The sequence below is a fragment of the Solanum pennellii genome, chromosome 1, assembly GCF_001406875.1.
Source record: "Solanum pennellii chromosome 1, SPENNV200".
Lineage (NCBI taxonomy): Eukaryota > Viridiplantae > Streptophyta > Magnoliopsida > Solanales > Solanaceae > Solanum > Solanum pennellii.
In genome coordinates, this window is record NC_028637.1 from 17,187,690 (window position 1) to 17,215,044 (window position 27,355).

A 27,355-nucleotide genomic window follows, 5' to 3' on the forward strand; every position below is an offset into this window, starting at 1 on the left:
TTTAAGTTGAGGGTGTTGATGTATCGTAGTTTCACGGTACTTTCAACGCTTTTTCCTTAATTTTAGTGTGTGTTTAAGGCCTTTTTGTAGTAGTTTTAATGTATTTTTCTCTTCATTTGCAGGAAAAATGTCAAGAATGAAACGCGGAAGAACTGTGCTGAAATTGCAGAAGTGATAACCTACGGAGCCATCGACGATCTGTCCACCCATCGACGGTCCATAGGTGGCAACCATCGTCTGAAGAAAATGATGCTGAAGGAAGATCGGGGAATTCTGACCAAGTGTGGGGCTACAGAAGCTATCAACGGACCGTCATCTCCACGACGGACCATCCTGCACATCCGTCATTTCTAATAAAAAGTAGCCCCAGTACCCATCTTGAAAAGATTCTAAGTGTGGAGAAACAGAAGCCATCGACGCACCGTCGTGCACCCAACGGACCGTCATCCATGTCCATCGATGGTAACAATGAGTTGTAGAAGAAAGGAGCTGAAAAAGATTCTAAGAGTGGAACGACGGGAGGCTTCGACGGTCCATTGGTCCGTTCGTCAGCTCAGACGCGTTTTTTACTAGATTTTCCTTAAATAGAATTCCTTTTTATGTTAGGACTTCTTTATTATAAATAATTGTAAAAACCTTGTTTTTGGGGTTAAACTTTTTGGTATGTTTTTAATTTTATTATCCTAGTTGTTGAACTTGAGATTTGAGAAATATTCTACTTGCTGGAATCGTTTGTTGCAAGACTTTGATTTATTCAAGTAATTTTCTAGATTTTCTTCAATCTCATCAAAGTATGTGCATAAATTCTTGTCTAATCAATATGAATTGTGTGATTGTTAACATAGGTAACTAAATCCATAACTAGGGTTGTGGAAACCATGGGTAAATAACAAGGTAAAAACTAGCTAAAATAACAATCCTACAATAGTGCCTTGCATGTATTGATTATTCTTTTGTTTAGAAGTCTTTTTAACGAGTGCACGCGTTAGAACTAACCTTGTTGCTACTTTCCGGACCAAGGAGGTAGATAATAAGAAAATAATTATCAACGTAGATTTAGTATACACTATCTAATAGGCTAGTGTCGATTGGTGCGAAGTAACAACTAAGTCATACATCGATTATAATGCTTAATATTAGGTAAAGGTAAGGTTTATTAAAGCATACACACGTAGCCGGACCAAGATGCGGAGTGAAATTCTCTAGTTGCCGGACCAATGAATTAGGGATATAACTTACACCCTTTGCATGCAAGATACTAGGCAAAGATTGTTATAGCTAGAATTACCACGTTATGAACCTGTGGGGAAAACTTATGCCCTACTTACTCTCATCACTTGATAAAATCAAATATTCATACTTGCTACTTGTTTACTTAGAAATATTTAATTCATTTTGTTATTTAAAACCCCCATTATATTACCTGTTTTTATGAAAGGACTTGATTAAATAGAAGTAATTGTATGTTAAAGTTAAGTCTAAATCATTTCCTCGTGGGATCGACCCCAACCTCATAGTTGGGTTCTTTACTTGATACGACCGCTTATAATTCTTTTCGAGAAGTAAATTTGAGCGTATAAATCATGCTTATTTGTGAAGAAACATAAGTCAAATCATATCATAAGCAACACAAAGCAATACTAGTGCAATGCAAAGACAAGATCTCATAACCTTACCAAATGCCAAGTGTCATATTTATATCACCAACATCATACATATCCTACCTTAACTTCATTCATAGCCAATGCTCATATACAAGGGAATCATTCATGTTCATAACTTGTAGCAAGTAGAATCATCCTTAAAAACATCAAATATCATACATACATAATTCATAAGTCTTCATAGCTTAAGAGAATCTTACCACAACTACTCTTGAAGCTTACTCATGTAATGAACAAATAAGTCCCAAACCCCCACTTATACTAAGTTGTACCTCTTAAGAAGTCATAGTTATAGTTCACATTCTTGTCATATTCATATATTCTTATCATATTGGGAGATATGACCTTAACCGACATAGACCTTGTTGAGCTACATGGAATTTGTTGCCTTACCCCCACACCAGAAAGAGGTGTCTAACTTGCCTAAGGTAGAACTAACATAATATCTCTTAGGTGTATCCACTAGCTAAGGACCTATGTGGCGCCTTCGACCATAGTCTGTCTGTCAGGCTCTGGCATTCCGCTCCTCTCAGAGCGCCAAGGTCACCTGGAGACCCCATTTTCCTCTATCTTTTCGTACTAGTTCCTAAGTTATGTACCTAAAATTTCTAGTCAATTTCAACAATCTAAAGTACGTCTAAATATCATTAAGTCATCCATAAATATGAGATCATGATCACCTGGGTATTAACGGGTCATACTTTTTAGATGATCACGTGAGGTAGCCAGTTCCACCTGTCACATCTAGAGAGTACCCCTTGATGCAACCGGCATCGTCGTCCTCAAAGAGGACTAAGACTAGCCTAGCATTCGCCATTATATTTCATACGTTAAAATCGCAAAAAAAAACTTTACCTCTACCTATCATGAGGTTTATATAGACCTCTAGAATACACATAATATATATTCATATCCACTATACATAGACCCTTCGTATAATAAGAATACACAGTCTTCTACTTTTATGGCACTTATATATAACATAGTCTTAAAACGAATGTCTTATATTAAACGATCTAAACAAGAGTATAACAATTGGTCATAGCCCATACATAAATACCAATAAAGCCACATATAGGCTATACAATCTTTACTACTCAAATGAAAGAGAATGAAAAAGTGTCTTTAAGACTAATCAACATCCAACAATAGAAAGTGGAATTATCTTCGAAGTGGTGAGGATATACCCAACTTGGAAAATGAGGATCCAAGTATTCTTCAAGATTCTTCACAAACTCTTCAACGATCGGAACCTAAAATATTGGGTAAAAATGGAGATAAAGGGGCCAGCACATCACTTGTACTAAGTCTAGGACCATATGCACATTTAACATAGAAATCATGCTAAAAAGGTATATTTTATAAAGCATGATAATTTACTTTGAAAAGCCTTATGCACAATGAAGAATCGATACAAGTCAATAGTACATATTCATTAATTCGAGACCATGTACATCACAAGACAAACCATACTGTCTAATCAAGTCAAAATGTATATCAACACAATTGAGCACATAACCAAGACAACACTATCATCAAGTTATAATATCAACAAGCATGTATAAGAGTTCATAACATCATGACTTAATCAAGACCATCACTCATACACCCCTATTAAGTACACTAGTGCAATGGCCAAGTAAGGCCCCATAACCTCACTCCACCAAGTAAACTCAACAAGAACCATAAGCAATGCCCAACTTCACATATTATATCATTAAGAGTAAATATCATCATACTTTAGCAATAGAGACCAACCACATAATTCAAGACATTTCAATTCAACATCATACCAATCCTAATCAATACTATCACAAGGTATAGTTCAATATAGATTCATCACTAAACACAAGTAATCATAATTGAAGTAAAGAATTGAAATCACAAGACTTACACCAATATCTTTCACAAGCCATTAACATAGTCTTACCATCAACCATTCAATTGAACCCAACAATGGGTGTTATATCATCATTCAATAGTAATTAACACAATAACATAATCAATCGAATCACTACACAACAATTCATAAATAGTTCATAGCCTAGGGTTAGGAACTTAGGTTAAATTCATGATCTACTTCACAACCTAGGTTCATTAATTCAGAACTAGCATAATTGGATTACAATACATCATAATATACTCATAATTATCAAAAGAAATCATACAAAAGCCAATTCAAAGATCAATTTCGTAATAGAAGAAAACCCATCTAAAACTCTTCTTTTTGANACATTTATAAACCTTTAGGAAATACTTAGTTCCCTTATAGCTTTTGATAAATGAACTCAACTCTTGCTCTTTACATAACTGGAAACTTAAAACTCTTCTTTTTTAAATTAATTTGGAGGAACCCTTTGGGGAAAGAATCCCAAAGGAGAAAAGAATATCATACCTTACTAATTGATGAAGTTTGATGGAGAAAACTTGGTCCTTTGCAGACCTAGAACCCTCCTTTGCTTGGTCTTCTATGGAGTTTCTTTGGGAGAGAGAAAGAAGAGAGAAGGAAGACCAGTTGAGTTTTGGGAAAATATGGGAGTTAGGTCTAGTTTCATTAGGCTAAGTATTTATATAGGGGTCCTAAATTAACTTAATTGAACCTCCATTAAACCTTAATTAACTAACTAAACTTTTAAATAATTAAATGAATTAATTAAAACAACACAGTTGGGATCTGACCTACGAGATCCCGACTGACGGGCCTAGACCCTTTTCGTCCTGCACACCCGTCATTGGTGTCAGAGACTGGTCCAAATGGGAAATTAGCCAAATTTTTTAAGTGTTGGTCGACGGAGTGATCGATGACCCATCCATCCAACCATGCCTCGTCGCCTGCAGTCCGTTGATGGACACTTCCTCATGGTAGCTTTTTGCCAAATTGTGAGGGTCCTCCTCAAGGGACCTTGATTCATCTTTGGGGAGTCATATCCGTACATTTAGACTATAAACTAACTCTAACACGTGTTAGACACCTTCCCACCAAATTTTATCATTTTTTGACTCTTAAAACCTTGTCAAATAGGCTAAGGCACACTAGCACCTCTTCGAGCTAGTTCCCGGACGTCATGGACGGTCCTTCACATTTTGATTCTAAAACTTCCTAAATGACTTATATGCATTATAATTGACTTAAAACAATGTTACAAATCTTAGAATCTCATGTTAGTCTCTAGATTAGGCTTTAGACTGTCGGAGTATTACTGGTTCGTACTATTGGTCCGTGGTCTGAGGCTGCAAGTTGTTTGGGGGCCCTTGACCTATGGACGCCATCAACGGAGCGTGGATGGACCTACAGGGTGTGCGTCCCTACCGTAGGTCAGTAAATTTTGGCAACCTTTTGGTTTCAAGGGGTCTTGGGGGTTAGTCTTAGGGTCCTCCTCAAAGACCCGTACGGTGGTCCATGGAGAGTCGTATCTTGACGTTTAATCCCTAAACCCCTCAACCATGACTTAGGAACTCTCCAATCTAGAGAAGATCAAGTGTGATCTCCTCATGCTGCTTCCGTTATGTTTTTTTATTTTATTAATTTCCGGATTTATTGTCATTTGTGACTTGTTATGTTTTATATTGAAGTTGTCTTGAGTATAAATGATGTATAGAAGTGATTATATAGGCTTATTCCCAAGGAGGAGATAGTGTGACAAAAAAGTAAGGTTATTGTGTATTTATCTGTTGCCATGATTCCCTTATGTGCATGTTCATGAAAAAATCTTAGGTCTTGATAGAAATGACTTATATACATTATTTTCCCCATGTTGTGGTTCATTTGATTAGAATTGCATATAAACTTCATGAGATGAACTAAATAACATACCTTAGTTAGGAGTTGAAAGATTCCTCCTTGAATAGAGGCTTTGTGAGTAAATTGCATATAGGATGCATGACTGTTTGTTGATAATGTTTTAGATAGGACAATGTAGTTCATACTTGAAATGAGTAAATGTAGATATTCATCCATTTTGAGTTGTTAGAAGTAGTTACTACTCCCTTGTGTTGTATTGAATATACTTAGCTTGGAATATAATTTTCTTCCTTGGTTGTGTGAATTTAGATGTATTGCATGCATGACGGGATGCTAGTAAGTGTTTAGAATCGTCATTCGAGGATGAATGATCCCAAGGGGAAGATATTGTCATGCTTCAAAAACTAGTGAACTAAACTAGAAAGTTCTAAAGCCTTGTGCTAGAGCTTTAGAGTTTGGTATGAGGGTTAAAATTGTAAAAATGATTCCCTATTTCGAATGAGGGTTTTAGGGTTAGGTAGTAAAGGTTCCCAAGGACTACCAGAGGGGTCCTTGAGGAAGACCATTAAAACAGACCCAACAACCATCCACGACCAGTAGATGGACCCACGCCCCGTGGGTAGGGGTCATAGGTCAAGTCCTGCAGTTATCTACAAATTTTAGCCTCATATAACCACCCACAAGGGTGCAGCACGATCCGTATACCAATCCACATTCCGTGGGTGGGGGTTTTCTGAGTGGGTCAAATTGAGAGTTTAGTTTTTAAGTTGGGGGCTTAGGGGTTAATTGGTATTTAATTAGGGGTTAAGGGAGGTCGGTTAGTTTTTTTATTTAACCATCTATATAAGACTAATATACCCCTAATCTAAGTAAATTAAACCATTCTTCCAAGACCACAAAACTAACCCAAATTCACTCGAAATAATTCACTCACTAGAAGTGAAGACGAAGAAGAAGAAGAAGAGAAATAAGACGGGTAGATTTCCTCCATTGTTTCAGTCTTTTGTTAGGAATTGAATTAAGGTATGTTATCTTATTCATCTATGGTTCTTCCACCCATAGATCCCCAAAGTTTCCCCCAAGTCAAAACGCAATTCTTGCTAGGGTTTCTTCCTTCATTGTGGGTAGTATTAAACTTGATTCCAATCAAGTGGATGATATTTAATGATGATTGAATTGACATTAAATTATGATATTATGATGAATTTATGCGATTTCAATGGTAAAACCTAGTCTATTTGATGAATTTTATATTTTGAGAGTTTATGCCATGAATGGTGAAATTGAAGAATTAGAATTGATCTTCTAAATAAAATCATGTGTACTAATGGTTCAAGATTGGGGAACATATAGACATGAATTAAACTATAATTTATTATGTATGATGGATCTTCACTTGTAAATCAATGAATTTGAACTTTTTGATGAATGATGACTAGATTCACCTGGTAATAAAGAATGTGATTAGAATGCCTCAGCTAGGGGTGATTGATGATTGTGGGCTTGAAAATAAGGCTTGTAGTCAAGAATGTTGAATCAATAGGGCTTTGAGAGTAAAGGTAAGGTGATATAAGTCAAATAGGTATAGTTGTGTTGAATGATCTATACTCACCTAACCTACCATATAAGTTCTAGAAAGTATAAAGTGCCAGAGTCACTTGGACATGAATTTATTGTCAAGGACATCCTTCCATGAGACATGGGTCATTTATAATTGGTCGAGGAAGTTGGTTGAAAATTTTGAACTATTCGATAACTATATTTAATAAATTGGCGTGTAATAGACAGATAATTAATTGAGTTGATAATAATGAGCAAAGTCTGAAACTTTATGTACTAGATCAAAATCAGATAATCAAGTTGACAGATAGAGTACATAAATAAAAATAATTTGATTATTGATGAAGCGTATATAAGTGCCTGATTTAATGGACTTATTGTGCTTTTTTTGTTTGTTCTCTTTCCTGAATCAATGACTTCTAGAGATGAGCTTCAAGAAAATGAGGTAGTCCAAAAACCCTCAAAAGTTGCCAAAGGAAAAAAAACTAATATGATGGGCAAAATTTTTGTGGTCTTGTCATGTGTTGTAGGTATTTACATAATGGATAATGACGCCACATACTCATCTAGTGATGAGGAGGGAATTCATTAAGAAGAGAAGTCCAAACGACAAAAAATGATTTGTAATGAAATTATCATCAAAAATGGAAAGATCAAGGTCACTTCAAAGATCGTATCCTCCAAAGAGAAAAAAGATACAAAACTGCACCAAGAAAATGTAAAGAAGTACAGGGGAGTTAGACAACGAAAATGGGGAAGATGGGTTAAAGAGATTCGAGATGTAAGAACGAATAAATGACATTGGTTGGGAAGTTTTGCCACTGTGGATGAAGTTGCTTTGGCTTATGAAAAGGCAACCATTAAAATAAAAGGTATAAATGCTTTGACAAACATTCTTAAGTCGACACTGAAGGAAAGCGACCCCATCCACCATTAAGGAAGACAAAAGACATGAAACTCCATATATGTTTGGTTACTTTATTGGTTCAAGTTTCCATAGGTTTATCCTCTCCAATCTCTTTTTGTAAAATTACACTATATATGTTCTTGTTGTTGTTGAAATAATCAATTGGAGGCACATGAATGAGTATGATGTGTGTATTAATGACTTGGAGTCGTTTTTGTTGTATTACTTCTAATGATTTGCTAAATACATTATCTGAAAACGATACTTTTTCTAGATAAACAACCTTGGATTATAAAATATATTTAGATAGTATATTTCTAATGCAACAAAAATGTTCAATATAGTTTGACATAAATCGTAAAATAAGTAATCGAAAGATTTTTGTTAAATAATTCATTTGAAAATTTTTTTTGAAAAGATAAATTATATACATGAAGCTACCACTTCTTTTCTCCCTTAACATATTATGAGGAGCTTGGCATAGAAATTATCTAAGTGTTATTCAATGCATTTTTTCTTATATCAAACATAACTTGGTACTCAATTTCTTTATTAATTAGATTAGCTAAATAAGGTCAATTTTGTACACTTCTCAATAAATGTAAATTCCTTCTTTAAAATGGATAGGATGATACCATTTTTCTTTTCAAAGTAATAACAATCATGCTTTAGTTTCAAACATAATAGAGTAAATAGAGACGTCCTAATAAGGCAAATATATAAAAAGTCACATGGTACACATTTTTTAGCTTGATTTTGGTGTGGCAGTAGAAACATATTTATGAGGTTGAATAGATGAAATCAGTCTTTCTTTGAAATCACCTCAACATTTTCTTTCTTAATAATGATCTATATAGTACAATTTGAACTTTGAGATTGATTTTTAAATTGTGATCATAAATTTTGTCTTTTTTAGTATTTAATGATAAAAATAGTTTTATGTCCTTTTTTAAGATATCTTTTTTTTCTTATAAATAGGAGATTTTAAAAGAATTTTTCTTTTATTCAAATCGTAAGAAGACAAGAGATCTTATTTTCTTATTTCCATGTGTTTTTCTGCAAACAAATTCCAAAACTTATATATGTCAAGATTGTAGTACTTTAGATCTGTTTGTGTATGAGTGTTTTATCTTTTGAACTATATGAAATTCATGATGGACTGTAGGTACATTTTTTCATCACCCGCAAGGTAATATTTGAAAACTTTTATAAAAGTACCACTTTACCACTCCCGATAGTTTTCCCGAGTCATTTATGTTTGGTCGGTGAAGTTGATTGAAAATTTTAAACTATTTGACAATTATACTTAATTAATTGATGGATAGTTGTTAGATAATTAATTGAGTGTATAATAATGAGCTAAGTCTAAAACTTGTTTTAGACCCTATACCTTTTGGACTATAATTATTAAATGTCTAATTTACTACAAAATTATTGTCTTGCTTTGCTGAAGTTCTCTATTTGTTGCCGCCAATTTCTATCACCACTGCCAAAAGTCTTCACCAATATAAGGTGAAATTAATGCTACTCTAAAATTTCACTTTGATGCCATGAATACTTAGTCGATTCATACGTATTGAAGGGATAAATCTTCAATTCAAGTAGTCACACATTGAGATTACTCTATAATAGAATTTATTACTGCACTACTGGATTGTATAACTAATTACTTTATATTTTAATAGGTCCTTGGCACAGAAACTAGGAAACAATTAAGTGGGTGTTGATTTAGAAGAATGAAAATATTTAATCTACATGTCCTTTTTTTATGGAGAACAATGGTGTTAATGACCAATCATTATTTAATGATTAAGGTCATGATTAATCAATGTAATAAATTAATTAATAGAAACGTATTGTGCCTAAACAAAAGGTTTTGAAATGGTAAGTGTTTTCGTTAGTTTTGTTTGTAATTTACTTCTCAATTTCTGTGGTGTTCTTATTAGTGACACATTAAAATTCAAGGTTTGATATATTGGTATACATAATTGAATATTAGATGTATGGTATATTGAATACTTATTCAAAGTATGAGCAGATTCATTAAACTTGTTAGTAGTGTCCTATATTCTAGGATTAGTTAGCAAGTACGTTGATCCTGGTGCAGTACTTTCTAGATGTGTTTTTATTAGTAATTAGTTGTTTGATTAATGGAAGTAATGGTCATTTCGTGACTTAATAGTTTTTTATTTTAAGTCTACATAAAGTTGTACTTTCCTGTGATTTCATATACTAAAAATAAATAAGACTTCAATATAAAATTCTCTTTACCTTCGAACCTCTGCTTCTTCCTAAAGTTTTACTTTCTATTTAAGCCAACTTCTCTGGTATCAGAGTCATGTCAATTCATGGCAATGCATTGAGTTTGTCACAACAACTCATTCCGATCTTCTAGGGAGAAATCTAGGAATTCTGGAGTATTCGTGTGAAAACAATACTCAAATATCAAAATCTTTGCAATTTGATAGAACGGGGATGTGCACATCCTGACGAAGAAAATAGACTACAAGACAGTAAGAAACAAGATGCAAAAGCATTATTTTTTATCTCGCATTCATTATAGCCCCTTTTTTCATGGATTGCAGCTGCAACCACGTCAAAGTAAGCTTGATCCATTATGTAGTAGGACTTTTAAGGTGATTCAAAAGTCATTGTAGTGAGATAGTAATCACTTCGGCATGACTTTGAAACGTTGATTATGAAAAATGGATAATCAATTGTCATTTCTTGTCCAGAGTAGTGGCATTTGTCAGCAAAATTTGATCGTGTAGCGAGAAAATTACTGATCAATCGATTGTGGAAAAGATACAACGGAGCTTGACTCAATAATTTAATAAAGTAGTTTCTTCTATAGAAGACTCTAAGGATCTATCAGTTTTTTCCATTGATGAATTGATGGGATCTCCTCAAGACCATGACGGGAGACTCAATCGATCTATTGAAAATAATTAAGATAAAGAATTCCAGGTGAAGGAAGAAACAACCAAATATGGTGAGAACAATGGTCCAGCAAGCATAAGTCGAGGAAGAGGAGGATTCCGTTTGGTCGAGGTCGTGGCTCTGAAAGAGGCAGATGAAGGAATGATGGACATATGTAGTCCAATAAGAAAAGTGACACAAAGAATGATATTCAATGACATTATTGTCAGCACACTACATGCATATAAAGGCTAATTGCTGGCATAAAGAATAGAAAATAAAATTTGCAGCAACAGAAAATGAGGAAGAGAATTATCTCTTTATGGCTTGCATTGATACAAATCATAGGCAAAGTAATGTATGTTTTGTAAATAGTGGTTTTTCAAATAATATGAAAAAGTCACAAATTCTTTCTTCTAGGAGCTAAATGAGAGGCAAAAGAAAAACGTGCAGGTTGTCAACTCAAAAGAGATGCAGGGTGAAGGAAAAGACATTGTGTGTATTGAATCTAGCCACGATATAGTAAAAATGTTGGACGTCATTCAGTTTGTACCTAATTTAGGATACAATTTGTTTAGTGTTGTACAACCAATGTTCAATGGGCATTTACTTTCGTTTGATGAAGATGGTTTTGTCATTACAAACAAGAATTAAGGCAAAAAGGTTCGCATCACTATGATGTCAAAAAGGATGTTTCTGCTGGATGTTTCCAACATGGAAAGTTTTAAGCTTGTTGCAAGTACAAATGATGATTCGAAGTTTTGGCATTTGAGGTATGGTCACCTCAAAAAATTGATGATATTGGATTGTGTGAAGGGTGCATTTATGGAAAATAAACTTGGAAGTCACTTCCTGTTGGAAAAGTTTGGAGGTCTTAAAAGTGTCTTCAACTAATACATGTTGATTTATGTGGACCTATGCATACTAGATCTTTTAGTGGGAATCGTTATTTTCTCCTATTTAATGATGATTGTAGGCGCATGCGTTGGGTCTATTTCTTAGAAACAAAATCAGAAACATTTCAAAAATTCAAGTACTTTAAATCCCAAATTAAGAAGCAAAGCGGTCTGTGCACAAAGACTTCTTGCACAGATAAAGGCCGCAAATTCTTGTTCAAGGAGTTTAATCAATTTTTTGTGAGGAAAAGGTCATTCAGAGGGAGCTGACAACACCTTATACTCCGGAGAAAAATATCATTGTTGATCAAAACAATTGCACTGTGGTGGATATGGAAAGAAGAATGTTACAAGCGAAGGGAGTTCCGAATCAATTTTGGGCTGAAGTTGTAACAACATCAGTCTATTTATTGAATTTTTCTCCAATAAAGTTTGTTATGTATCAAACTCCATTTGAATCTTGGAAGGGTAGAAAACCATTTGTAATTTATTTAAGGTTTTTTGGTTGTACTGCTTATGCTTTTGTAAATTCCCAATTTCGTCATAAGTTGGATGAAAAATCTGAAAATTGTGTTTTTATAGGCTACTGCACACAATCTAAAGCATAGACCGTATAACCCTCTTAGCAGAAATATTTTAATTCGAAGAGATGTAGTATGTGCTGAAATGGCAAGCTGGAATTGGAGTGGAAGCAATGATAAGATGCAAGTACCGATTCCTATGCCTACTGGAACAGCTTTTGATGCGATTCAGCAGCCAATTACTACAGCTACAACAGCCGATTCGAGAAGGGATGTAGTATTTGCTGAAATGGAAAGCTGGAATTGGAGTTGAAGCAACGATAAGATGCAAGTACAGATTCTTATGCCTACTGGAACCACTTTTGATGCGATTCAGTAGCCAACTATTACAGCTACGACAGACGATTCTAGTACCACTTCTCCTGATTTATTTTCTTCAACTTCAGGGAGCAGAAACACTTCATCTTCTACTCTAGAAGAGTCTTCAGATGAGCCAATTTCGTTAACAATATCAACAAGGCTTTAAATGCTGAACCCGAAGTACGCCAATGACATATATACAACATTTCGATTCTCTTTTGCAATGTTAGATCCTACATATTATGGAGAAGCGGCTAAAAAGGAAGAGTAGTGGAAAGCGATGTTAGAAGAGATGAAACCTATCGAAAAGAATGGCACATGGGAGATGGAGGAATTACCAGAATATAAAAATGAAATTGGTTTGAAATGGGTGTTCAAGACAAAGTTTGCAGTGGATGGGACCCCGTAGAAGGATAAAGATTGGCTTTTGACAAAAGGATATGCACAACAATATGGTATTGATTTTTTTTTTTTAAAAAAAAATTTCTCTAGTTGCTCAATTTGAAATTGTTAGACTTGTTCAGGCATTGGTTGCATAAGAAAGGTCTAAAACCTGAAAAAGGCATTGTATGGTTTGAAGGTAGCCACTCGAGCGTGATGTAGCAAAATTGATAGGTGTTTTTCATATAAAGGGATATATGAGAAGTGATGATGAACCCACGTTGTATGTAAAGAAGAAAGGTAATGCTTTCATCATTGTTTGCCTTTATGTTGATGATATCATTTATTATACCTCTTCTATTTCTCTGGTGGATGAATTTAAGTCTCAAATAATGAATGAGTTTGAGATGTCAGATATGGGGTTATTACATTATTTTCTTGTCCTTGAAGCCCATCAAGCTGAAGATTAAATATTTCTTTTACAAAGAAAATATGCCAAGGATATTTTCATTAAATTTAGTTTGCTTGATTGCAAGCCTTCTGCCACACACCTATAAATGTTGGTGAAAAACTGTAGCTTAAGAATAAAGCAGAGATGGATAATGTTAGAAGTTTCAGAAGCATGATTGGACGTTTAATTTACCTCACTCTTACTCACCCTAATATTGCATTCTCTGTTGGTGTTATATCCAGGTTGATGCAACAACCTTCAAAAGTTCATTTTGGAGAATCAAAAAGAGTTCTGCATTATGTTGTTGAAGTATGGACTATAAGATTTGGTATTCAGAAGTGTCTAACTTCATATTATGTGAGTTCACAATAGTTACTATTGAAGTGAGGCTAAACATACATATTTTTAATTATTTTTTGTCTTACATTTATTATTTATATGTGTCCTTTTTGAGCATGAATTTTATAGATTGTGCTAAATAGTGTATTTTATTTGTAGGAGTAAAATGGTGTGAAGTTGAAGAAGTTTGTAGCTAAAACGAATTAAATACGAAAGATTGAATAAGAAAATCAAGCAGGAAGCTTAATGGATTAAATTTGATATAATAATATATAAACATACAAAGTGCTTTGAAATTAAACTTGATCCACGTGGCACTATTAAAGGTGCCAGCGAGGTGGCATAGTTCTAGCGAAATTCAATTCTATTTGGGTTTTGATTTCCCAATTTATTTTGGACTTAGTTATTTTATTTGGCGTTTTTCACATCTATAAATAGTCCATAAAAATAATTATTTGGGGGAATCTAGATGAGGTGCTTTAGAAGAGAAGTCGTTAATACTTTTTAGGGTTCTTTTCTTCTTATTTTCTTAGAGATTAGTAGCTAAAACCCTTGTTCTGAGACTTTAGCTACGAATTGTATGATGATTACTAATGGTGTTTTGAATTAATTTTTTATTTTCATTATAAGTTACTTTTATATTCTTGTTTTTAGTATTTCGTGCTTGATCACCATAAGATAAATCTATTGTCTAATCTTAAAATTGAGAGAGAAGAGGTTAGACAGACCAGAGAATATAGAGAGCTTGATGGTCCCATTAGATTGAGGTTATTCGTGTTTAGGAGTGACGCCCAGACAAATAACTTGCTTGGTTATAAAATAGGATGAAATGTAAATGCTCGCAAATTAGTTTACTTATCCCCCACTCAACGGTGTAGTTAGGTATCTAATTGGAGTAGGTGAGTGGAGGTGTATAGACCTCCTCATACAATTAACTCTATAAACCAATAAATTTATAACTAAAATTAGTTCTAAGCCAATATATGATACATGATATTCAATATATGTTGCAGCCCTGGGATTTTCCAATTATTGTAAGTAAATTTATTATTTTGTTCTTGCATTCTTCTTTTCTTGGCTCTCTTTAGTAAATAATAAGACCAGTATAATTTAGGAAAAAATAGTTAATTGACAAGTCATTTTGGATCGATAATCTGGTCCTTTTAAGAGCCACTATATTACTTGTGCGACCACGTACACTTGCATGTGCAATTGGGAGCAAACAACTATGATGGTTCATTATATGACAGGCAAAGCATTTCAACACATACTTATACTCTTGGGTCAGGAGTAATATTGTCACGCCCCGAGCTACCCCTGAGACACGGACACGGAACCTAGGACCACAAGTGATCCCAAGCTAACCCTGCTGGCATGATCATGAGCATACTAAAAATAATAAACGAAACGCGGAAGCTAAATCATAGTTTAAACTGAAAAGATGAGGCATACCCATATTCTATAATTGATATAAATGAAATACTTATGAGTTTAATACAAAGAAACTATTAACTCAACACTAAGCTGAAACTAACTACGTCTGAAAATAGTCTCTAAACTGACTAGAAATGCTGGGACAAGCCCCATCTAAGTCTAGCAAAAACTGAAACTAAATGACTAAAAGACTGAAAAGAACTCATGACTATTGTCCTTGGAGAATGAGGACTCACAACTGAATTTGCTAAACTGGAGATCGAAAATCGATCTAAGCGACGATCATGATACTGAGAGACTAAACCTACATTACGAGAAGATGTGCGCACGTATGCGGCAGTACTTGAAGGTACTGAGCATGTAGGATATAGTAAAGCTGAAATAAAACATAAATGAACTAGCACAAAAGCAAGTATAATGATTTGAACATGATATACTGAATTCTAAGCTAACTGGATGCAATGACCAAATTTATAACATATTGACAATGAATGATAACTATACTGTAAATATGGTCAATGCATTAGAGTCTGACTGAACTGGGGGAGCTAATAATAACCTATAATAAAACCACACGAGCTACATGTGGAATCCGATGTATACACCCCATCGAGAGGACCCAATATACCCTGCAAGAGGTATAAGGGCATGCTGGCGTAATCAATAAACTGATTGCCCACATAGGGAACTTACAACGTACTTGGCTAGTGATTCTGGGACTAATTGGATACGTTGAATCCATTCCAACTCGGTATTATGTTACTCCCAATAAATTATATAATTAACTAATTATGACTGATTTTCTGTAAATACTGGATAGCTCAAAACTGGACATGCAAACTGAGAATACAATAATTAATCTGGTATTATGCATTTATATCTGAAGTAACCGAAATATCCGACCTAGCATATGTAATTCAAAAACTAAAGAAATACATTGCTAGGGTTTTGAAATTCAAGCAATATTATGAGTAATAACATGATAATCAGATTTGGAACATATAACTAATAAATTCATGAAGTTCTGTTGAAGTTCTAGAAACCCCAGTTCTAATCATGATATGTGAATCAAGAATCTCACTGAAAACTAGGGACCCAATGGGTGAAAGGAACCCACTAGTGAAATCCCACATACCTAGTGATAAAATCCATAGAGAAATCTCATTTCTTGCTTCTAATTTTCTAATTTTTTATCTATGATTTTGACTTAGGTAAGTTCATGTTATGTTTCTAGGCTTAAACTGACTAAAATATGATGATGATTTAGGGTCAAAACGATGTATCTTAGGGTTTAAATGAAGTGGGAAAAGACATAAAAGCCCCTGAGTTAATTGTTGTTGGACAAAGGACGACCTGGACTAACGGATCGTCGTTCAATCGACAGTCTGTCGTTTGGGTCCATAGGTGGGGTCTGTTCGACAGTGCTTTACTAAAACGGGCATAACTTATTACTCGGAGGTTTGATTTTAGCAAGGTCGGTGGCTATGGAAGGTTAATTCAATTATCTATTTGTTGGTATATCATGGGAAACCTAATTCATTTTTTACTAAGAGTTATGATTATTTGAAGTTGACCCAACTTTATTTCCCCCTAACTGTCTACTATTTTTCACCTACGGACCGTACCGGTCAATCATGGTTCTTGTCAGAGAGTGGGTAAATAGGGTATTCATCGACGGACACAGACTACGGACCGTAGTCTGACCTACGGAATGTAGGTCCGTCCATCTTTTGATAGTTAGTCACATTTTTGGGGCTGAATTTCGGGAGAGTTTCAGTTATAAATGACGGATGTGCAATACGGGTCGTAGGTCATGCTACGGTTCATCGATGGTAATTGTCGATTGCATCTGCAGATTTTTTTGTCTGTTCTAGATATGGGTGTTACAAATATGCTGGAGCTCAAGGAAGTAAGCTACAACGTCCTTATCCACATCTAAAGCTGAGTACATTGCAGATACTTCAGCTGCTTGCAAAGCTATCTGGATAAGAAGCATGTTAGCGTAATTTCAGCATAAGCAAGAAAGTGCAACAGAGATATATTGAGACAACAAAGCATCAATCTCAATGACAAAGAATTCAAATTTTTCATAGTAAAAAGAAGAACATTGATGTTCACTTCCATTTCATTCATGATTCGGTTGCAAAGGAGGATATTGTATTGAAGCATTGAAACACTCATAACCAATTAGCTAATATAATTACGAAGTCGTTGGCAGCAGACAAGTTTGTCTATCTGAGGGCTTTGCTTAGTGTAAGTAACTTTTAATCAAGGGGTAACATTTAAGACTGATTCGAAATATCACCATGTCAATTATTTTTGTTAGTAAAATCCTATATTCAAGGATTAATTGTTACCAAAGATGTTAATCATGGTTCAGTACTTCCTAATTGTGTTTTGGTTAGTAATTAGTTGTATAATTAATAAAAGTAATGGTCATTCAGTGACTTAGTAGTTTGTCATTTTAAGTTTGTATAAAGATGTACTTTCCCGTGATTTCATATCCTAAAAAATAGAAAAGACTTAAGCATACAGTTCTCTTAACCTTCGAGCCTCTGTTTCTTTTCAAAGTTTTCGAGCCTATTTACTCTTACATGGTATTATGGAAATACAAGTAGATTATAATATTGGAGGAATTCAGACTTAATCCTTGACTTAAAACATGAAAAATATGATAGTTGAAATGTTAATTAGCATCAAGATTTAAGAACTTGATCATAAATTTTAGTGAATTTTCAGGTCAAGGCTAAAGACATAGTAATGTGGGTCTTGTTAGTTTTAAAATCTTATTGTGAATATGTACGTTAATAGATTGCATTGTTTTAAAATATCAACGAAAAAGAGAAGACTCAAGTCCGTAGTGATTATTCGGTTATTTGAGGAAAGTGAATTTATAAACCCTTGTTTAGTGCATAAATCATATATTTCCTTGTGGTATGTGTTGGGGAATAATTAGAATTGGTAATGGGTTGACTTGTCCATGTTGAATAATTTTAACTATGAAAAAAGGGTAGTACAAATCATTGTGATTAGTTGTTGGTGTGTAATGTGTTGAGAATGGTTTTGAAAGGATTATTGATTCATTGTTGATGTTGTATCATGATTGTATTATTTTTTATATAAATTCAATTTCATAGAGAGTTATTATACTTGCCATTGCATTGCACAAATTTGTCATTGATGAACTTGATCTTTTGAGTGCCTTTCTATGAAACTTATGATTGATGAATAATGAGCTTAATATTTAGGATATATAATTCTCAAAGTGTTGGTGTTGAGTTGTGTGTTTTATAAACTGTGAATGTCTAATAGGTTGGGCTGATTTTATGCAGGTCGTGATTGACGAATAATAAGCTTGTTGTTGAGGATATTTAATTGTTACAGTGTTGTTCTTGAGCTGGTTGCTACATAAATTATGAAATATTAGGTTGGGCTTGTTTGATACAGGTTATAGTTGTGGAGGTTTGGTTGGGGGTGTAAGGATTACCTGAATTCTATTCCCTTTGCTTATGTTTAGAAGTTCAATTGATGAGTATCATGTAGTTTGGTACTCATCCCTTGCTACTACATTTTATGTAGGTTACTAGCCCGAACCTTTGTGATATTTTCTCTTCTCCTTGTCTGAGGCTTTTTTTGGAGGTTTGAGAGGCAGTCGCTTGTTATTTCAGCGCACCTTCTTCCTCCTTAATTATAATCTTGTTTTGTTCTAGAAACATTGTCAATTAAGACTTGTATTTTCTTTTAATATTGTTATAACACATTAGAGGCTAGTACACGTACAATGTTTTTGGGGTTTTATTTTTAAGTAGATAATAAATATCCACATTTTATCGTGAAGGCTGAGTTTTAGGTTGACTTGTCTTGGTGGGATAAGACAAGTGTCATCACGTCCATTTTTTAGTCGTGAAATTTTCTTCTTAAAATTCTAGAGAAATAACATAACATAAGTTAATCTAGGATTTTAAATGAGTTTGAGGGAGATAATTTTTGTCATGCCCAGAACCTACACACTGGACCTGGCGACACTCAAAGACCGTTACTGGACCTCAAGCGAACCCTTGTCCTGACTTACTTAACTCAGCAGAAGACTCAACTCAACTCAATCAAGAAATATACATGTTTAAAAGGAACAATCAATATAATAATTTGTCCAAAACGGCACTTTAGTCTCAATAATTGAAACATATGAAGCTAAAAAATACAACAAACTCTAAAACTGAACAACTAACTGTCTATCTGTCTATTAAGCCTCTAATAATAGAGATGGATGTTGTCACAGACCCCATACATCCTACTGAACTAAGCTAGAAAACAAATAAAGGAATGTCCTCAGGAATGCAAGGAGGCTCACCAAGTGACTTCAGAGTGCTCAATTGGATCAACGATGCGCTGCGTGCTGATCTTGGTTATCTGCGTCTGCATCATGAAACGATACAGGTCAATTATCATCAACACATTGAATGTACGAGTATGCGAGTTGGAAAGTTAAACGACGACTTAAGGGTTAAGATGAACTTACCTTGGCTCTGCTCAACTCAGGAATATGCTTAACTCAAAGTATGTATATAAAGAAATTTAAAACACATGCGATATATATAAACATTATAAAACAATAAAACAACTTAGTTCGTTAAACAAATGCATTAACAAACTCAACTTTACTTATATATGAAAGTAAATATAACTTTTGTTGGAGATTCTCTAACACGACAACCATCACTTTGAGCCTAAGTGATGATACAACGTTTTACCTCACGATGCCTAAGGACCATCCTATACCTTGCCATCGGTATAGGACCTTACTTAGCTTAGTGGATCCACTCGATAAACTTACGTGATCATCTAAAAAGTATGACCTGTCAATTCCCATTATGGATTCATGGTTTACATGGAGACTTCAGTTAATTATGAACTATCATCCCCATACTCGTGCTCAATACTACTCCCTAAACATACTTTAGCTCAAACTTTTAATAAAATTTCCTTCCTTTGGGTTGAGATAATTTACTGAACCCTTTAGCTTTAAAAAGCCCCTTTTTGGAATCAGTGGTCCCTTTTAGTTCAAAACTCTTTTGGAACTCTTAGTTTACTTTTTGCTTAAATGTGAAACATTTATAAACCTTTAGGAAATACTTAGTTCCCTTATAGCTTTTGATAAATGAACTCAACTCTTGCTCTTTACATAACTGGAAACTTAAAACTCTTCTTTTTTAAATTAATTTGGAGGAACCCTTTGGGGAAAGAATCCCAAAGGAGAAAAGAATATCATACCTTACTAATTGATGAAGTTTGATGGAGAAAACTTGGTCCTTTGCAGACCTAGAACCCTCCTTTGCTTGGTCTTCTATGGAGTTTCTTTGGGAGAGAGAAAGAAGAGAGAAGGAAGACCAGTTGAGTTTTGGGAAAATATGGGAGTTAGGTCTAGTTTCATTAGGCTAAGTATTTATATAGGGGTCCTAAATTAACTTAATTGAACCTCCATTAAACCTTAATTAACTAACTAAACTTTTAAATAATTAAATGAATTAATTAAAACAACACAGTTGGGATCTGACCTACGAGATCCCGACTGACGGGCCTAGACCCTTTTCGTCCTGCACACCCGTCATTGGTGTCAGAGACTGGTCCAAATGGGAAATTAGCCAAATTTTTTAAGTGTTGGTCGACGGAGTGATCGATGACCCATCCATCCAACCATGCCTCGTCGCCTGCAGTCCGTTGATGGACACTTCCTCATGGTAGCTTTTTGCCAAATTGTGAGGGTCCTCCTCAAGGGACCTTGATTCATCTTTGGGGAGTCATATCCGTACATTTAGACTATAAACTAACTCTAACACGTGTTAGACACCTTCCCACCAAATTTTATCATTTTTTGACTCTTAAAACCTTGTCAAATAGGCTAAGGCACACTAGCACCTCTTCGAGCTAGTTTCCGGACGTCATGGACGGTCCTTCACATTTTGATTCTAAAACTTCCTAAATGACTTATATGCATTATAATTGACTTAAAACAATGTTACAAATCTTAGAATCTCATGTTAGTCTCTAGATTAGGCTTTAGACTGTCGGAGTATTACTGGTTCGTACTATTGGTCCGTGGTCTGAGGCTGCAAGTTGTTTGGGGGCCCTTGACCTATGGACGCCATCAACGGAGCGTGGATGGACCTACAGGGTGTGCGTCCCTACCGTAGGTCACTAAATTTTGGCAACCTTTTGGTTTCAAGGGGTCTTGGGGGTTAGGCTTAGGGTCCTCCTCAAAGACCCGTAGGGTGGTCCATGGAGAGTCGTATCTTGACGTTTAATCCCTAAACCCCTCAACCATGACTTAGGACAACATTAAACCACCTCAAACCTCTTAAAAAACTGACACACTTACTAGTTAGGCTCTAGTTGCACTTATTCGTTTTACGTGTTATTAAACCCCCTACTCGCGACCCTCCCCCCTCCCCACTCCAAAAAAATAAGCTTTTTAAAAAAATATATTTTCAATTTTGATGTTTTTATTCTTTTAGCCCATCTGATCCCTACCCTACCCTACCCTAGCTCCATCCACCCTCCCCCAAAAAAATTTATGTTTATTTTTAAAAATATTTTCAATTTCAATCCACCAAATTATTTCTACTCTCTCTTAAAAATAAAAAATATTTTCGCAAAAAAAAAATACATTCATAAATGAAACACTAAAAATATTACGAATTTTTTTTTTCTACATAACAAAATAAGTAAAAATTTTACTTGTGTTCCACGAAACATTTTCCATGGAAAACATGTCCTTCGTACCAAACACACCCAAAAAGGTCCAAATTAACTTTAGAAAATTAATTTGAGTACCCTTGGTTTCTTTCACTTGTAAACGATTAAGACTTGAGTTGTCATTTTGGTCAATTATTACTTTTAAGTTAATTCTTGAGTTATCTCTTGTGTTTAAGTCTTCCGCTGAGTAAGTAAGCCAGACCAAGGATCCGTTCGAGGACAAAAATGGTATTCGAGTGTGGGCCACATCCAGGGTGTAGGCTCGGGGCGTGGCACTGGAGTTTGAATTGAATTCAGTTGACGATTCTGTTCAAATGGGTTATGCTTGAATGAATTGAGATTGAACCCAATTCAAATCATATTGAGCCCAACATTAAATTTTTGGACAGGTTTGGCGGGCTACCTATGTTTGGCTTCACTTTTGACACCCCTATGTCTAACTAAAAAAATTGACTTTCACTGTGAATATCATGTCAATACTACTAAAACAAATATAAATTCTAAATTCTAAATAAAAAATTTAGCGCTATTCTTATGTCAAATTTCAACATGTCGTACATAAATGTGATTTAAAAGAAAAGAAATATGTAAATCTATAACTTTATTCAACACCGACTTTTACTTTAGTTTTTTTGAAAATAAGGATAAAATAAATACTACGAAAAATCGCATAGAATCTCAAAAAGTAAAGGTTGAGAATGAGATGAATTATAAAAAATAAAAAAATATATTTTTAGAAAATTGTACTAGGTCTGTTTGGAAAGCCATAAATAATTGGAATTGGTACAATTAGTAGGTTAATAATTACAAAACTTAGTAATTATGTGGACATGTTATTTATTATACTATAATTACATATGTAGTGTTTGGATATACAATTATAAGATTGTATAAAAATTTAAAAATTAAAGTTAATTATCTAAAATTAAAAATCTATATTAGACAAATAAGGGTCTTAATAAATAATATTAAATTAAATATTTATATATATTTTTCCTTTAAAAACATATTAATCAGCAAGCATATGTTCTTAACTAGTATTATAAAAGAAAAAATTGAATTTTTTTTCAAATTTATAAATTTTAGTTAAATTAATAGTAAAAACTAAAAGTAAAAGATTTCTATAAACCTCATGAAATACATATTTGACAAAGAGATTGATATCATGATTATAATGTCATAAAAGTATGAAAATATTTGAAGATATTTTATCAAGTCTAACTAGAAAACAAAAAACAAATGACCCGCAACGTAAATATGAAGTCAATCTACTTTAAAAAATCAAACTAAAAATATAACATAAGTCCTTAATTTAAAATAAAAAAAATTAATTAAATACTCTTATATCAAATTCCAACATGTCATACATAAATATGATTTAAAAGAAAAGAGAAATGTAAATCTATAACCTTATTCAACATGAATTCTACTTTAATTTAAAAACTAGAATAATAATAAAATTATCTTTTTAAAAAAATAAAGATAAAATAAATAATACAAAAAAATCCCATAAGATCGCAAGAAGTAAGGGTTAAAAATGAGAAGAAAATGAAATACAAAAAATCAAAATATATTTTTAGAAAATATTAAAATAATAAAAATAATTTTTTTAACATAACGGTAGAATAACATAAAAATAGGAAATTAAAAAGTAAACAGATTGCAATCACGCCATGTAATTATCATCAATTCGCATCTCTCCCTCAACATTGGAGTGTGTAAGTACCCACTGTCAACTATACTCAATTAATTGTTGAACAAGTAGTTATATGACCAACCAAACATGTCAAATAGTCTAATTACACTCAATTACATCAAATTCAATTACCAAGATGATTTTTCAAACGGGCCCTAGTCTACACCGTCATTATAAATTCAAATTTGTGAAAAAGTTAAAAAAAAAAAAGACCAGAAAGAAAACATTAAACATTAATTAATTAGTGTTTTGCCTAGTTATTCAATGATGACCCTCTCTTACATTCAGCGGTGAAATATGTTCGCCTTGAAATAATAAAAACATATATTGTTATTCAATATAATTTACTCTTTTCTTTTTATGTTTTTAGAGTCAAACAGTTTAAGTTTGATTAGTAATTTACGCATGAAATCTTCAATTTTTTTGAATGAAATTTATATACTTGTAAACTATGTAAAATGTACTATGAGTCACAATAATTGATTATTTAAAATATTTAAAAGATCTATAAAAATTTTACCGTTAAAAATAGACTTATTTGACTATTAAAATCTGAAAGATGACATATAAAATAAGACGGAAATAGTACATTAGTAGAGTTCCTACTATAATCTTATCTAAATAGACCGAATGAGTGTGCATAGACGACTCACGATCAAAATTAATTATCCAACAAAAACAGTAGCTTATAACTTCTGGAATGGTTGCTGGCAAGAAATCCTAATGAAAGAAACATTGATGTTTCAATAAAAAGAAATCAAAACAAGATGGTCTAAATTAACTTTAGAAAATTGATTTGAGTACCTAAGTGGTCAACTTTCTATCTTTCTTCAACAAGTGATATTTATGGGATAGTTAAGAAAATTGAATTTATTTATGAAAAATTTGGTTTATTTGAATTTTAAAATATTAAAATCCTATAGTGGTTTTATGATAGTACTTTGTGTTTTTTTAATTATTATTTACAATTTCTTTTTGTGCTTCGATACTTAGGTCCATCCCAAATTACTGTTTAAACTACAACTTGGTTTGAAGCATTTTATGCCCTTGGGGAATTTATTTGTTGTGAATCCTAATTAATTGGACTAATAAATTTAAACTATCAAGACCATAGAAGCAAACAAATAGAAAACAAAGAATAAACTACTAGGAAAACTTACATATATATGTGGGAAAATGCACAATTATTCCCTCAACCTATGCCCGAAATTCGAGAGACACACTTATACTATACTAAGGTTCTATTACCCCCCCTGAAATTATTTTATAAGTAATTTTCTACCCCTTTTCGGATTACGTGGCACTAGCTTGAAAAAAAAAGTCGACCAGCGTTGGGCCCACAAGATAGTGTCACGTAGGCCGAAAAGGGTTAGAAAACTATTAATAAAATAAGTTCAGGGGGTAATAGAACCTTAGTATAGTATAAGTGTGTCTATGAGATTTCAGGCATAGGTTGAGAGGGTACTTGTGCATTATCCTAAATAATAATTATATGGCTAGTGTGATATTTGTCTCCATATCCATAAAAGAAAAGTTTTACCAATATAATCTTTATTTATTTAATATTTTTCAAAAAAAATTATCCTACAAATAAATTAAAAAGAACTTAATATTATATCATAACTAGGTAATTTTTCCGCACGTCGCGGGGTCGTAAATAATAGTTGTATTGAAATTGTAAATGATTTTTAAATAATATCCATACATTAAAAATAATGGGAAAATAAGTTCATAAAAAATATTAGCAATATTCCAACATGATTTTGATTATTTGTCATCATCACATAACCCAAGATCTCTAACGAATGAATTATTCATAAAATAATAAATCATTTGTTCTTTAATTAACATTAAAAGAAAAATGAAGAAGAAAATAATAATATANTCATCATCACATAACCCAAGATCTCTAACGAATGAATTATTCATAAAATAATAAATCATTTGTGTTGAATGCCTTGAATTGGACCCGTATACAATGTTGTTGTATTGGGCCCTTAATTATCTGTCAATTCTGTATGTTGGGCCCAAGCCTGTTAGGGCATAGCTTAGCACTATATATAGACGCTATGGCAAACCCTATTCTGTAATTCTGTTCTTGCCTCTCCATAATAAAACTGCTCTCCCTCTTCCCCGTGGACGTAGCCAATTTATTGGTGAACCACGTAAATCTGTTGTCTTGTTTTTCGCGTTTATATTTTCTCGTATTATCTCAAATTCCGCATAACAATTTGTTCTTTAATTAACATTAAAAGAAAAATGAAGAAGAAAATAAGAATATATATACAAAGGCATTTCGTGATAAAAAAGAATCATTTAAGTTGCTCATATTATACAATTGTGATATATGTCTTAGGAGAAAATTCAAAAGTTTGTTAACATATTCAAAAAAGAATTACGCTTTAACATGAAAGCAACTACAACGTTAGAACTTGCATAATGAATTTCTTCATTGACAAGTGAGAAGTTACATATCTATGTAAAAAAAAATATAATATTTAAGTTTATCTATAGTACTTTTAAGTTATAGAATATTTAAAACATGAATTCTTGGAGCTGAGTACAATAATTATTTTCTGCACAATGAATATACGTACTATAATTATATATGTTCAATATAATCGGAGACACAAACTTTGCAGAAACATAAACACAAAATTAAAAACATGTAATAAAAATAATAAGTAATATCATATGCATAAGTTAATGAATGTAAAAACATACAAGGATATATAAAAATAGAATGCAATAGAAAGGAAAAAATCAAGTTCATTGAATGCACAATATCCTTTAAGAAAACTATTCTCCTCCAATACCATAGATTTAAAGAATTACATCCTCTCGTGATGGAAAAATTTTATTCACCAACTTATTGATACAAAAACAGCAGTGTCAGTAAGTTAATCAAGTGGAGCAAATCAAACTAATATTAAATTTTGCGGAAGTAGAAGAAGAAGATCATAATGTTTTTTTAAGATGAGAGAAAATGCCTCTATTTATAGACAACAAAGAGTAGTGTGAATATATGTTTGTTGTGCCTTGTTAGAAAGGTTACAACTATTTGAAAAAGTTGCAACCCTTCGAAAAGTTCACAATCATTTAAAACACGTCGCAACTCGTCATTAAAGTCACAACTTTTGATAAAAGTCACAACTCTTCAATAAAGTCGCAACTATTCATAAAACTCACATCTTTTCATAAAAAAATAAAGGCTAATTTGGAAAAAAAAAATTTAAAACGAAATTCATGCTTGTGGTTGCGCCACATAAACGGACCTAGGATTTTCTTTTATATAAATATATGACTTTTGTTATGATAAATAAATGAAAACAAAAAATAAACTTGTTTTCAAGTTTTTTTTCTCCTTTTTCCTGTCCATTCTTGCTTTTTCTTTCTTTCTTATACGTCTTTTTGTCCCTTTTGTCCTACCTTTTGTATTTTTTTTTTTTTTTTTTTCATCTTCTATCTTTTTTTAAAACTATTTTTCCTTTTTTTATTTATTTACTTTTCTTATTTAGTTTTAATTTAGTTTTTCACTTGCGGAGCTAAAGAACTTATTTGTTTTACATAGAAATAAGGGTCAAAAGCACATCTAAAATATTCAGTTTTTTGAGTTTAATACCTAAACTATTGACAGTAATTTTCATATCTAAACTATCAAGTATTAGTTTGAGAAATACAGTACTGCACTCTCGCTTTTATTTGAAAAAATCTTGACACATGACATTGCAC

The 27,355-nt window shown here is 33.0% G+C and overlaps 1 pseudogene; it reads left to right on the forward strand.

The window, feature by feature from the left end:
- The first annotated feature begins 7,378 nt into the window (after nucleotides 1-7,378).
- LOC107006621 lies at nucleotides 7,379-8,013 on the forward strand (annotated as a pseudogene).
- The last annotated feature ends 19,342 nt before the right edge of the window (nucleotides 8,014-27,355 follow it).